This window comes from Salvia hispanica, chromosome 4 (assembly GCF_029641045.1).
Source record: "Salvia hispanica isolate PSC_SH4W2 chromosome 4, Shi_PSC_v1, whole genome shotgun sequence".
NCBI lineage: Eukaryota > Viridiplantae > Streptophyta > Magnoliopsida > Lamiales > Lamiaceae > Salvia > Salvia hispanica.
The window spans coordinates 25,314,877-25,329,187 of NC_142695.1; positions in this window are offsets into that span (position 1 = coordinate 25,314,877).

Here is a 14,311-nt window from a genome sequence, read left to right on the forward strand (position 1 = left end):
AATCTTCCATAGTGAACACGACCTAAATTCAAATTTTATATAATTTTTAAGTATATGTCTACAAAATATTTGTAGGTGCACCATATTTGGTGTTGTTCCAAGAAAAACTAAAATTGGCTTTGGTTTTGGTGTATGGTTGGAAAAGTTTTCTACATCAAAACTTATTTCTAGTGTATAGTTAGAGAAGTTTTCTACATCAAAACTTATTTTGGTGTACGGTTGGAAATGGTCTTAGAGCCCGACATGTGATCCCTTTCCATCTCGCATGGTGTCACCCCCACTTATCCGATGTGTGATTGTTGTTTAAAATTTTGATTTTCAAATGTTTTTTGAAAAAATAGAAATTCAGTTTCCAAATTTATTTTCTTTTATACTCCATCTCTCTGTCATTAAGGTTATCCCCAACCTCGTCCTAGATTCAGGCCCCAAACCCCTTCCACGTCATCATTACCCTCATTTTATGCGCCAGCCTACAATTTTCACAACCCTACAGGTTACAACTATTAAATTTCACTATTCATAACTACAAACTATTTTACTCATAAAAATAAAAAAACGTTGACCAACTATAACACAAAAAATTCATTGTTCATTTAGAAATTATGAGCTATAAACCCTAGATATTAATTTTTTTACAAACTTAAGAAATTAAAAGTTACTAAGTCCTAAAAATTGAAAAATTACTAAGATCTAAAATTTCAAAAATTACAATTCCTAAAACCTGATAGGAATAATGTAGAACGAATGAGCCTCAACCGGGCGCGACCGCAGGCAGCGTCACCGAGCCCGGCCCAGGCCGCATCTCCTCCACCTCCAATGCGACCCAGGTGCGGTCCGACCCGCAGCGTTGGGGATGCCCAAAGAGTCTCATTTATTTTTAGCATGAATTTTATAAAATGTTAAAAAAAAGTGGTGGAAAAAAGTTAATGAAATATGAGTCTCACTTATATATAGCTTTAAGTAAAATATGAGTGGCGTGTGGGATCATTCTACTATTTTTAGTAAAAATGTTCCGTGGCACCTATTTGTGGACGGATTAAAATGAAAAAAAATGGAATTTTTATTCGCGGACGGAGAGAGTATTTAATCGTAGTAGTTATTTTAATCGAGGGTGCTCGAGATATCTAAATTATGCCGTATCTATAACTCAATTGAAATACAAAGAACAAGCGGTGCTAAACATACAATGTTCACGCATGAGTTAGAGAGCAACAGAAAGCTTTGAGCTGCGTGAAGGTTTGGTAGACTGCTCGTCATTTTGAAAAATTGGGGTGGTGGTGGTGCTGAACGATTTGTGGTGTTGGAGCTGGAGATCTCGAGCGTGGAACGACGGCAGAATATTTACGAATTGCTTCGGTGTAAAAAAGGATAAGCAAGGAAATTCGTCCGCCGATTTAGTTTCGCTTTAATTGATTAGATTATAATATTTAATATTTTAAAAATAATTATTTTTAACAGCACCCTCCAAAAGGGACTAAATCTGGCCCATTTCCAAATGTGGAGGACAGAATAATTCAAAAAATAATGTTTTTAAATATAATCGTAAAATTGTCTTATGTTTAGGACTACTTTTTACCCTTACTCTTAACTAATTTATGGAAAACTACTCAATATTTTCCTATGTTGACTATGTTAAGCTACGAGATTTATAGTCTACATTTCTCGTGTGCCTAATCACAATCTCATATTCCCAACTCCCAAGTGTTACAACACAAGCATAGGCAGCCCTCAAGTTAGACAAGCAACCAATAAAATCAATACTCCATTGATGCATTTTTTATTAGCATTAAAAATACCTGCAAGTATACATGGTAGATTTAGTATAGGAATACGGGGAATAAGTTTACAAACTGTCTACCACATACTCAGTCTCATATACTATTTGGACACACAGTTGAGATTTGATTAAACTAAGAAAAACAGAAAATAAAAGCAAGTAAATAAAGCAATTAAATAAAAACAGTGAAACAGTTTCGCAGTTTGCAGTTAACTTGGTTTGAGAAAGCAGATGAGACAAGGGAATCCTAGGATAGTGATTTCATCAACTCATTAGTAATTCTAATTATTTAGTTCTATGCTCATCCGACTCAAGATCTACTAGGAGTTATTCCTATCGTGTATCAACACTCATATCACAAATATTGTATTGATACATAAAATATAAACCACTCAAAGTCATCATCGATAAGAGATTAACAATAATCAAAGTAACAACCAAACAGTTAAATATAAACCAAGGAATAATTAAAGTAAAACGAGTTCTGAACATTAAACAAAATAAAAAGAACTACATATATTCAATTGATTTCATCCCCTAGGATTCTATAAAATTAGCTATCCATAGACTGATAATCTAAATAAATATAAGTAAAATAAGACATGTTCAATCTAACAAAAACTAGATAAAACCTGGAAGAATTAATCTTGCTCTTGCTTGATCTCCCTTGAATTCTATGCTCCTTGTAGAAGATGGAGGAATTTATGTGCAAGGTAGTGTGACATCCCTTATCCAAAATATGTGATTAGAGTATAGTTTCTTTTTAAATTGTATTATTGCTATTTTCATAATAAACATATTAATTGGTCTTATAGAGGTAATAGTTAATTAATGATGAGAAGCCAATGTACGTGGTACGTAAGCTCAATGTATGTTATGTAGTAGTATCTCTTTTTTTTTTTGCTTAAAAGAAAATAAAGCTAAATTAAAGGTATGCATATAAATATGTATAGTACATTTACATGGATGAAGAATGTTATTACCAAATATTGGGCAGTTGAAAAGTAAATTATAATAGTAGTAGTATATATTTACATTGTGAATTAAAGTTAATATATTTAGTATATTTATTCATATAGTAGATGTATATGCAAGTGTACATTTTTAAGGTTTACAACACACAAGAATTGAAGAGTCATGTACTAGCTTTCAATATTAACATTTTTCCATTTCTTTTATAAATGGTTTCAATTATATATGTACACTTGGTAAAAAATCGCCGTAAGAGGAATAGGATATACATAGTTGGTTGTATTGGGGTATGAGAATTTATTATTTCCGAATAGAGGTAAGGAGTATGGTGCTATAAGAAAGAAAAGAAAATGAGGCGGTGAGAGTGCTTAGATGTCTGATTCATATAAAAATATAGGAATTGTGTTGGAATGGATGGAATGAATAATTTGAAAAGAAAATTCACGTTACCATAGTAAGGAGTATGAATTGTAGAGAAGAGAAGCAATTCACGTTACCATAGTAAGGAGTATGAATTGTAGAGAAGAGAAGCAGAATTAGAAGTCTGACGGAATTATTTCTTTTGATCAGGTGCGTATAAATCGTACTTTTCTTTTATGTGGGTTATGCGATTATTTTGCTATATGTATGATTGGAGTGATTTATTGGTTATATAGTAGATTACATGGTGCGAACTAAGTTGGTGAGGTGTTATTTGATATTGATGGTAGAATATGATAGAGATACTCTATTTATAGAGTTGCATATGGTATTGAAAGTGCATGAATCATATAATTAAAGAGGATCTGTGACGGTCTTGAACTAATCTGAAATTATAGAGGGACCTACGGGTCAAATACAGAGGGACCTTCAGATCAAATATAGAGGGACCTATGAGTCCAATTACAGAGAGACCTTCAGGTCAAATACAGAGGGACCTATGAGTCCAATTATAAAGGGACCTTCGGGTCATAGAGGAATCCCGGACAGATACCAGGCTTGATTTGTCGCAGAATAATAAATGGAATAGAGAGGCATACGCATATGAATGGAAAGAGTGAATATCGGATTATATGATGTATAGATGATATGATTATGTGTTGTCTGATATTAATGGTGGATTATGATATGGGTATGTGGTTGGTGTAACAAGTATGTTTTATATATATGATATTGAAATTATATTAGTCATATGTTTAAAGAGTATCTGTGATGGTCTTGTCCTGGATCTGAAAATACTGAGAGACCTATGGGTCAAAAAAAGAGGGACCTTCAGGTCAAATATAGAGGGACCTATGAGTCCAATTACAGAGGGACCTTCGGGTCATAGAGGAATCCCGAGCAGATACAAGGCTTGATCCATCACAGAATAATAAAAAGGAACATGGAGCATATGCTTATGAATATGAAATTGATTATTTATATGTTGTGTATTGATTTTGATGATATGTGTTGATTTAAAAGAATGTGATTGATTTTTGTGTAATGTGAAATTAAAGGCAGATATTTATATACGCTGAATGGTGGCTCATATACACCACTAATATTTTACGGATAAAATATCAATGATGTTTTGGTTGACATTATTTATACAAACTCCACACATTATCAGGTCGGCGGCCAACACAGTTAGGCAATATTTTCCTTGCATATAGATAAATGTTTAATATATGGAGTGGTGAGAGAGTACAACTACAATTCAGAATGTTTTAAAATATGTACCAATAATATTGGTTGAGTGTTGAACTCATCTGATATGTGCATTCTACGTATTTCGACACATGGGTTAATTAATTTTAAAATTTTAGATTTATTTATCAAAAGAATATAAGTTAAGAGGGTTGGGGTGAGAACGGTAGGGGATGGAATTAAGGCTCTAAGATTGGTGAATAATATGAATTAGGTTATGGGGTATTTATAGGCATTAAAAAGGTTTGGAGAAGGTAAATTTCGTGCCCTAATGAAAAGATTTGTAAGGTAAGGGATGGAATTAAGGCTCTAAGATTGGTGAATAATATGAATTAGGTTATGGGGTATTTATAGACATGAAAAAGGTTTGGAGAAGGTAAATTTCGTGCCCTAAAGAAAAGATTTGTCTTCACAAGGCAATATCTTCTTTTCTTCCTTGAATTTCCGCCTAAATTTCCGCATAAATTCCCGTCAGCATTTGACAGCTTTGTGCGACTTTCGTAGAATGGCCATAATTTTCTCCACAGAACTCCGATTGAGATGATCTAGGTACTATTGGAAAGATCTTTCAAAGATGAAGAGAATGCCATGTAGAACGCCCTTATAGGACTACAAGATCACCAGAAAATTTAGTTTAAACACAGCTGTCGTGCGCCGCGTTTTCCCAGCGGGCGCTGGAGAGAGTCAGAGAGTTCTGGAGTGCTTTTTCCGCTCCAACTTCCGAACTTTGATGTTTTAATGCCATATTGTAGCTCTATCTTGCACATTTCTTACAAAACATGTCAAAATACCAAAATAGACAAAATATGCAAATAATAGACATGTAATGCAACTTTAACACTCAAAACGGATCACAAAATGACCTTTTAAATAGTGCATAATCCGAGAATATTTGTTTATCCTCAAACAAAACAAGAAAGAAACATAAATAGAGGCACAGAATGCACAATGACTAGACGTCGTAATTGCCTCAAAGGATGGAAGAATAGATTAAGCATGAATTAACACAATCAAATCAAGCAAGGCTTATTAGTGCACTTTCATTACTAACTCGTGGAACACCTTGAAATCATTCACTCACATGTGGCAAACTTCCAAAGATGAGAAGTGTTCTTTCTCTCACTCTCAAAGTGTATAAAGGTAAAGTATTTAAACACTCAAATCATGCATCATGCAAAGTTTACCATAGGCTTGCTCAAAGTCTAATCCATCCTCTACTAGGATGTGATTAAGCATCAAAAGTCGGAAAGGTCTTTATTTTTTTGTTGTAATGTAGGCTCTTTGGTAGGTGAGGAATATTTGGCTTAAAAGTGACTTAAACAAAATGATATCCCAAGTAGAGTTAAAGTGACTCCACTTTTCTAAACCCCAAGACACTTTTAACATTTTATTTTTCTCCTTCAACTCACTTTCCAAATCCTTTGATTTTTCTTTTTTTTCTTTTTCACAACATTTCTTTCTTTTCCTTTTTCTTTTCTTTTCTTTCTAGATCAACACATACTTTTGAATTTTTCACTATTTCACAACTTGTACTTTCTCTACATTTAAGCATACTACTTTTTACAACTTTCTTCCTTATCTCCCCAATTCCTTTACAGAAAAGATATCAAAAACTATACTAACCCAAGGAATTGTCCCCATTTAATTTGGCTTCCAAAGAATAGGCTCAAAGGCTCAAAATTGGCTCCAAAGGGAAATTTTTTTAAAAATTGAGAGGATCAAAAAATTGGGAATAAAAGTAGCTAAGAAAAAATGGGCCTAACATCCTTCTAAATCAACTTAAAACGCTATGTAAACTTAGGCAGAAGACTAGGAGCAAGTTTTAGAAACATATACATGAATGTAGATAAATCACACAAGAAAGAAATTAGGCTCAAATCTCACAAGGTATAAGCATGAATCAAGGCGAACAAGCAATTCACTAATTATGCACCTTTTAACCAAACCATCAAATCAAGACGTCAAGCCATACTCAAACAAATAGAATTAAATATCATTGGCAACTCGGTCTAAAGTGTCCCTAAGCATGCGTGTTTCTAAGTTCTTCATGCTAAGTCCATGACATATATTCAAGAAAATTCACCTTCGGGTTTTAAAAAACAAAAACTTAAACTAAAAACCTTAAAAAAAAAACCTAAACTCACGGTCCACCACTTCATCCTCCCAAACTTATTTCCAACACAGTGTAAAATAAGTTTGTAGAGTCGGTAGGGACGTGAGTAAACTATGAAAACAGTAAAGATACCTTGAAATTTTGTGTTGAAGCTGGACGGGGCAATAATTCAAATAATTTTAAAAAATGCGGCTGGAGTCCGGTGAAAAGCCAGCGGACAGCTGGAAGGTCCAGGGGTCGCTAGGAAGAGTCAGAACCATTCCAATGAGTCGCCAGCGGACCGCTGCGTGTGCGCCAGCGGGCGCTGGGTTTGGTCCAGAAGCAACGAAATTTCAATAAGAACAAAAACAAAGCAAAAAAGTGTAAAAAAAAAATTAGAAAAAAAATAAAACATGACAAAGTGTTGGGTTGCCTCCCAACAAGCGCTTGTTTTATGTCTTTAGCTTGACATCTCTTTCTTGCTCAAGGTGGTCTTGTGGAAGTGCATGTGTGTTCTTGAATTTTTCCAATCACCACTCCCATTATTCCTTCAATATTTTTCATCCACCATTCAGCCATGTCTAAATGTTGTCCCACCAGAGTTGTTATCATCTTTTCTTTGCTCGTTTTCTTAGCCCTTCTCTTTTTCTTCTTTTTCTTTGGTGGTACCTGCATTGAAGCACAGTTATTAGGAACATTCAAGTCATGCACAACGTGGTTAACATCTGAAACTACTAGTGAAGGGTCAAAGTTTATTGGATTTGTAATCCTTGACTGTCGTAGTCTCTGATCCTCTTTCCAGATCCTTTCTTCTTCTTGCATCTTTTCATGTTCTATCATAACCTTTTGAATACGAAAAATGTACTCTTCCTCTTTCTCACTTATTGGAATCTCTTCTTGCATTCTATCAATTACTTTTTTGCACATGTCTAAGAAGGGTTTCCTAACGATAAGTGGAACACTCTTATTTGCCTGCATGTTAACCACCAAAAAATTTATAGGAAAATTAAAATTATCGACTTTTACCAAGACATCTTCAACTATACCAACAACATGTGCATGATAGGAGGTAAAGGCCATCAAACAGATTTCTCACACTAACTCTTGGACAAAATACAAAATACTGTAGAGAGTAAAATAGAATCTGGAATTAGAAATGCTCGGCTTTATTGAAAGAAAACTGAATTGCAAAACAGGAAAGGGAAATCCTCCGCAGAGGCCTAATCCTCACGAAGGAGGCCTACGAGAAAAACTCGTCCAATAAACTGATCTCTCCCAGATGGTTTTCACCATTTAAGAGCCTCAATATATAGACTTACAAAATGAGAGAAATCTGCAACTAACTTAATTCAAAATTCAAATCTACTAACAACTAACTAATTAAAGAAATAAATTAAGAAATAAAATCTAATCAAATCCTAACTAATGCTGACTAAGTATATCCTGCGACATGCATATCTGTATCAATTGCCTCACTCTCGAAACAACCTTGCCCTCAAGGTTGAGCTCAAAATTGAAACCAATTACTTTGTTCGGTGGAGGCTCAAACTCATGCTTTCGGTAAGTAGGCAGAGCATCGAACCATTGCAAATGGCCCATTATATAAAGGAATCGCAACATGACTAGATAGGAGAATGGAACGGCAACTGATGCATGTGGGGAGCCCGGAAAGAAAACCATCATTTGCGTAGATTGGTGGCTATCAGCGGAAACTAAACCACGCAGCAAAGGCAAACAAGGAGGCTGAATCTGAATATCGGGGCTGGAGGACAGCAGTGGTGCTGAAACCATGGCTGGTGTAGGCGGACTAGAGGCAATCATGTGTTTGGCATGGTCAGCAGCAGCCGCAGGATCGAAACGTCGCTGTACTGGCAGGGGCAGGGGCGCGCTATTGTTGGTGCCAAGATTAGGGTGGTTTGTAGACGGGTTAATAGTTGGTATCTCTTGCTGGGATGTTGTAGACGGGCTAGACGACATCAATGGTGCTGTCACGGTGGGTAGGATAGCTGCAGAATTATTGCTGGGGCTAAGTGGAATTTTTGGCTGGTTTTTGGCAATGTGGACATCAACAATAGGGCCCTCATTGCTGTGTTTGGATGAATTGCAAGGGACGCAGCTTTCTTGTGGAATGGTACCACCAAAATGATTCATCATTTCCTGCGTAAAACGATCCCATGATAGAGTGGGAATCCGTCGCATAAGGAGTTGGATCCATGGTAAGGCTGGGCCTGCCAAAACCACCATGGCAACGCTCAATCGATTTTCAGGTGGGATTTTTGACACCAAGTAGTACTGTTCAGCCCGCGCGAGCCACGCAATCACGTCGGATCCATCGAACGTCGGAAGTGTCACCGGTGGTGTGCTCCCTGGAGCCGTGGTATCGCCAAAGCGATTCAAGAGCTCTCGAACAAATCTATCCCACGATAAAGAGGGGCAACGACGAACGAGCAATTGTTTCCAGGGTTTGGCCGGTCCGTTTATGGCAATCATGGCGAGATCGACACGTCTATCCAAAGGTGTTTTGTTGAGGAAGAAATATTGGATTGCCCGTGCTAGCCAAGTGAGAGCCCCAGATCCGTCAAACGTCGGAAAGGTCATCAGTGGTACATCACGAGGCGCTCGAAACTCCAACATGAAAGTCTCCATCTTTGCTATGGCCTTCTCCAATCCAACCACAAGAAATGTGGCTTCTGACCAATAATAAACCATCGTTCACCGGACCAATTGATAGGAGGTAAAGGCCGTCAATTAGATTTCTCACACTAACTCTTGGACAAAATACAAAATACTGTAGAGAGTAAAATAGAATCTGGAATTAGAAATGCTCGGCTTTATTGAAAGAAAACTGAATTGCAAAACAGGAAAGGGAAATCCTCCGCAGAGGCCTAATCCTCACGAAGGAGGCCTATGAGAAAAACTCGTCCAATATACTGATCTCTCCCAGATGGTTTTCACCATTTAAGAGCCTCAATATATAGACTTACAAAATGAGAGAAATCTGCAACTAACTTAATTCAAAATTCAAATCTACTAACAACTAACTAATTAAAGAAATAAATTAAGAAATAAAATCTAATCAAATCCTGACTAATGCTGACAAAGTATGCATATCCTGCGATATGCATATCTGTATCAGTGCACTTGTTTCATCCCCATTTTCAGCTTGATTGTTGATGGTTTTAGATTCTCTATGTTAAACTACACAAAAACAGACAAAGGCATTAAATTAAAGGTCTCATGTAAATCACACAAAGCCTTACCTGTTGGTGCTTCCCCAAGTGTACACCATATGATGAACTGCTCTTTATGCTTTTGCTTGACAGACCGATGGTTTAAATGTTAGAGTTTGTATACTAGAAATCACCTTCAAGTGATTGAATACTGTAAAACTCTTATTTTATCTTTCAAGGAATAAAACAGATTATTTTTTTCATAATGTCGTTATGGTTTACATTTAATGGATGTTTATTGTATATTTAAATGTATAAATAATCTAACAAAGTCTAAGTCTTTGTTTTAGTAGACCGGTTGTGGGCGACGTCCACTTTAAGGTAACACGGTCAGTACTAAACAAAGAAAAAGAAGAATTTCACAACCTAGATGGAATTAGACTATCCATCATGAAAGGTTACAATGTCTGTCCGCATATTTCTAAACCTTACTGAAATAAGATGACATTGGTGTGGTAAAGCACTGAATGGAACTAACAGCAAGACGAGTCTTTATGCTATATACTGAAAGGAGAGGTCTTGATAAATATTTGTTTCTTAATCAATGTAGGCTAGCATTGAGCATACGGTTTTGATTATACACTACTTTGACTTATCAAATGGTGCGAGTTTTTCGTAACCCAATAATTTTGATATATTGGGTGGTGGTGATTAATATCTAGAGGTGCTACGATTGCTATTATGTTGAATCGTGCGCGAGGTGAGTCTCATTTGATAATGTCCTCAAGAGGAGCGCGAAACAAGGTTTTGTTATTCGGAACCTAGCTAGTTGGAGTTTGATTACTCTATGAATAATAAAAAAATATTTCATGCTAAGTACACTCTAGGAATTTATAAGAAGTTAATTAATTAAGTTCATAGCAGACATTAATTAATTAATGGATATTTTTACCTTAAGCGCGGGAAATGAAAGTTAAAACGGAAACCCAGATTACTTGTAATTTCGAATTTGGATGGGGAGAGTTCAATATTACTTCTATAGTGGCTGCTCGTAGTATTCCAATTAAAGCTTATATTAAATTGTGGGTTCAATTTAATTAGTAAAAGTAAATTAGGTGAGTCCATATCCAAATTCTTCCATAGATCCCTGTCTGGGGCCAAAAGGAACTTAATATAAATAGGAGAATAAAGGAGACATAAAATACACATTATTTTCTCCAAAAATTTTCTTCCCTCTCTCTACAGTAGAGGACGAATTTTTTTTCTCCTCCGTGGAGTAGGATTCTTTTTCTCTCTTTTTTATTTAAGTCCTAGTATCCCGGTGAGATGAGCCCACACTGATATCGAAATACAGTTCGGGAACCAGAGAGAAGATCCGTGGTCTAGTACTCAAAGCATCACATGGAGAAGTCACTAGCCATCGTCGATTCTTTGGAGAATCAACAAGGTATTATTTCTGCTCCGTAGAAAAACATGTTTTCGGTTTCAATTATACTTAAATCATGATTAATTGAAGTTACGAACATGATACATGTGATAATTACGCGAATAGAATTTGTCTAAATAATCTGCTAAATAGACCTGATTATTATGTGATTTGTTTCTCCGCACGCACCCACTGCCAGTTCCTTCATTAAAATGATGTCCCCACTTTTAGCTGAGAACTGAATTTCTTCAAGATCATTCAAGTTTCTTTTCTTATAAACCTTCTCCTTCACCATGTTGGTGTAACTGGGAACATGTTGTAGAGCTGCTGCTACATGGAATTACTCTGTGCCCTTGATAAGTCGTATTCTAAGCCTTGGTTACTGGTCAGTATGTCAGGAAATGCATGTATTATCTGCAAAACAGTTGCTCAAGTGTGCAGGATTAAAGGATCCAAGTCAGTAGGAGACAATTCAGGTGACGCAAGTGAAAAGGGCGCCAGAAGGGTGCAATACTGACCAGGATGCATGCCAGAGAAAAGGCTCGAGATGGAGAAGAAGGATAGCTGGGATGATCATTAACAAGGGCAGAAAAGTCAAAACGTGAAGGAAGTCTACCCTAAAAGCAAGGGCAAGCCTCCCTATAAAAGAAGCCACTTGGAGAGAGAGAAAGAAGTTGGTTCCTTAGAGTTCGGTTAGGAGTTCTAAGTTCTCGGTTCTCAAACACACTTAGTAGAATTCTCTCTAGAAGATCAGTCCTTCAGCATTGTCCAATCTCTCGTTCCTCGCCACAATTATAGTCACTTGACGTCCAAGAGTCTGCCGGAGAAGTCATCAATCCACCGTTCCAGCCAGTTTGCCGTAGTAGTATAGCAGTATCATCGCCCGGAGTGGCAAAACAATCGTTATTTTGCTTTCTAGTTTAATCTTTACCTGTTTTCGTCGTTGGTTTTGTTGCAAACATTTATCGTTGTTGCCTTTTGAAGTACTTTGTGAATATCCAAACGTTTAAGTTATGAAGTTTCTATTTCGTATGTCGCTTTGGTTCGAGTTTGCTTCATTCTGCCTATGAAAGTTAGATCTAGTCGTTGCTTTTAATTTCTAAGTGTTTTCCTATCTGGAGTTGTGGATCTGAGGTTGTAGTTATGTTTCAGTCTAATTTTCGTGCATGATTCTTTCGTTCTGCATTATAATCACCATCTTGCATGTTAGTCAGTAGAAGTAAAAACTGCAGTTTCACCGTTCATTTTAAGTTCGAGCATTTTAATCTATGGATCTTGAGTTTGAAGTTATGAATCTGAGTTTAGTTATGGACCACTTTTACTTTTAAGTTACTTTTGCTTTTGTCCCCTACTTTTCAGTTGTACCTTCCAGATCTGTCAGAGAGCCACCAACCACCAGATATACCCTTGTTGTCTAAATTTCCTCTTTTAGTAACTGTCTACTTTTAGTTCATATGATCTTGATTTTAGTTTATATGATTGTTGTTAATACTTGGTGAAGAAGAAAACGTCAAAATCAGCTTTAGTTTGGACCACTTTTACTTTTAAGTTACTTTTGCTTTTGTCCCCTACTTTTCAGTTGTACCTTCCAGACCTGTCAGAGAGCCACCAACCACCAGATATACCCTTGTTGTCTAAATTTCCTCTTTTAGTAACTGTCTACTTTTCATATGCCTCTGAGACACTTTGTTCCCTATTTTCACGAACACAACCACATGCTTGTTATTTTCACGCCAACTAGTCAGTAGAGTACCATCTTTATTTCTTGCCTAGGTAAATTCTCAACCCAAGCGTGGTAGCTAAACAAAAAACACCCAGGAAAGTCACCGCAGTTATCCAAACGTGTCCATTCTTGTGGGATTCGACCCTTACCTCCACTATACTAATCAGTAGAAGTGGGTTGAGGAAACTTGTTTGAAGCCAGGTCCCGGTTGTCGTACCAACGACTCAGCTGGGTCGGGAATCTCTTCCTGATCAGTTGGACACACTCCAAATTTCATACGTTGACCGAGAGAAACCGCGACTCTTCAAAATGGCGCCGTTGCCGGGGATGGATGGCGTTCATACCTGTTATTGTGTGTGATATTTTTGGTGTACATACTGTTTATAAATTTCCTTTTCTTTTTGTTTTCTGTTTATGAGAAGTGGCTCGGCTCCTGTCCAGTGGAGACCAAGGATACTTCCCCGAGGAACAATACTCGTTAACACTCGTTCTGGCCTGTCGACAGCACTGTCCGACCTAGGCACGAGCAGCGACGAGGAGAATGAAGATCTAGAGTACCAACTCCCGGAGTTTCCACCCCAACCAGTAAGAACATTAGTGAGAATGGCTGACCAAGGTGAGGACGATCCTGAGCTCGCAACACTTACTGCACATGCTGACGGAGATCCCCCACAAGCCATAGTGGTTACCCCAGGCCAGACCGCCTGTGATGTGAATGTTGGGACTACCGCAGCGGAAGACACGGAAACCAAACAGGTCCTAGAACGGATCTATTTAGGTGATTATGCATTCGACTCCAATTTCATGCAATTTACATAGATCTATAGATATAACATCAAATAAACACATAATCATGCAATTTGATGTAGATTCGATTGTTACCTCATTTTGATCCATCATAGGATCGAAGTTGCTAGCTGCACCACCCGAAGATCCTTGGTTTATCGACCGTGAATCTTCCAACCTATTCCCTAGTCCTTGATTCTCCATCCGTGTGGGCGGATCTTAGATAATCAATAATAGTCTTGAAGAGATCTAGGGAAACCCAATCACAAACTCAATATTGTCTTGATCTAATCCTATGAATTAGGATAGAACAAGAATAAAACAAAACCCTAATTCTCCCACGTGCCAAGGCACGAAAACCGAGGCAAGGAGAGAGAGAGAGAGCCGGCGACGGCTTCTAGGGTTTAGGGAGGAGTGTTGTGAATGAATGGTGTGCTAGGGTTTCCACATCTCATCACTATTTATAATGGACTTGTTGGGCTAGGTTGGGGATCCATGGAATGACTTAAGTGTTGGACTCACCCATTAGATAAATTACTAATTAAATCAAATGACCCATGATTTAATATATTATCAATGGAATATTATTTTATTCCACTAAAGAATAATATTGCACTCCCACTTAAATCACCAAATTACAAATAACTTGGGTCCATTTTATTTTATAATATTTCCCGCGTTTAAGATTATCTTGATC